The sequence below is a fragment of the Triticum urartu genome, chromosome 5A (genome assembly GCF_056163025.1).
Source record: "Triticum urartu cultivar PI428250 chromosome 5A, HENAU_Tu73, whole genome shotgun sequence".
NCBI classification, from domain to species: domain Eukaryota; kingdom Viridiplantae; phylum Streptophyta; class Magnoliopsida; order Poales; family Poaceae; genus Triticum; species Triticum urartu.
The window spans coordinates 662,314,680-662,316,283 of NC_141877.1; the positions used below are offsets into that span (position 1 = coordinate 662,314,680).

Consider the following 1,604-nt stretch of genomic DNA (forward strand, 5'->3'; position numbering starts at 1 on the left):
ATGATTGCCTCATGCACTAGCTTCACCTTGCCCCTCAATCAATTGGTGGTTTCTGTTAAAGCGGCTTCTTGCAGTGGTACGGCAGTTGGTCCTCTCTCTCAAGTCTGGGTTTTGATTGACGATTTGCCTGCTGGTCTCCGTTCGTCTGTTTTTCTCATGTCTTTCGGGGTTATGATTGGAAGCCCATCGAGGTGGATGAAGACTCTCTGAACAAGGTTGGCCCTGCTAGGATGAAGGTTTGGTGTGTGGATCCTGAACGGGTTCATGGCTCGATTGATATCTTCCCTTCTCCCAATGGTATTAAGCTTCGGGTGCGGGTGGAGAGGGTGGCTGCTTTTCAGACTCCACCTCCCCCTCCTCCCCCTTCTAACCCTTCGGACAAGCATGATAAGGAGGGGGACGGATCTCTGGGTGGCCCTAATCAGAGCCATGGATCTAACCTCCGCTTCACCCAATCTGAATGGGATGGTTTAGCAGATTCTGAACGTGAGTTGTTTCAATCCCAAGCTCCCTCTGGTGTTGCTCCTCGTGATGATTCGGTGATCCCGTCTGCTGCTCCCAATGTCCCTGTTGCTGGTGCTGATATGTCGAAGTTCCCGCCCTGCTCTGCTACCCCCATTTCTGGTGCTTGCTCCAATCTTCCTGTCCGCCCGCTCTCCCCCACTCGATCGGGAATTGAAGATCTTCCGGCCTCCCCGGCTCGCGATGTGGTGGAATCCCAGTCCCTCCGGAAGAAGAAATCCTCAGTGCGCAAATTCTCGGCTAAGAGCCGGAACTCATCGGGCTCGAAGCACTCCATGACGGGGGTTTGTCGGCGTCTTGATCAAGATTTGGGATCTATGTCCCGTTCGGGTTCCCATGTTGGCTCTCCTACTGCGCGGTCGCCTGCGATTCGATCCCCTATGTCCACGGCTCGCAAAGGAAGGCGGGTGGCGAATTCAGGTGTTTCTGTCCTGGAGCGGGCTGAAAAGCGGGCTGCGGCGAAGGATCTCCCTCCCCCAGGTACATCTCCCGTTCCCTCTGTTGTTGCTTCTCCGGTTCGGTTGGTTCTACCTTCTCTTTCGGATGATCATCTTTTAAATATTATGTCGGATGTGGGGGTGGTGGTTGATTCGTCTGTTGGTTCTCCTAGTTCTCTTCTTGCTATTATTCGGGCTAACGAGATGGCTCAGGCTGCCATTGCCAAAGCCAAAGAGGCCGTTGCCTCTCAGGTAGGGGCTTCTAGTAGTGGTCCGGTCGTGGACGCGGGCGCTGGTAGTGGCCAGCCCCAATCCAACTTGTCTAAAAGGGGCACCAATAAGCGTGCTAAACCCTGCGTGGCCCCTTGCAGGTCGAGCCTTCGAATCAAGAATCTTTCTTATAAATGAGGGCGTTATTCTGGAATATTAGGGGGTTCGGTGCTAGGGGCGCGGTGACCAACTTAAAGATCTGGTTCGTTCTAACTCTATTGACTTTGTGGGGCTGGTAGAAACCTTCAAGGAATCCTTCTCCCCTAATGACTTTTCTGCTATTGTGGGCATGGACAGATTTAATTGGAACTTTTTACCTGCTTCGGGGCACTCTGGCGGGATCTTGATAGGCTCCAATAAAGATATTTTTGATTT

At 52.7% G+C, this 1,604-nt stretch overlaps 1 pseudogene; it reads left to right on the forward strand.

Annotated features, from left to right (window-relative positions):
* On the forward strand, positions 1 to 1,401 carry LOC147973870 (uncharacterized; annotated as a pseudogene).
* Positions 1,402 to 1,604: the final 203 nt, after the last annotated feature.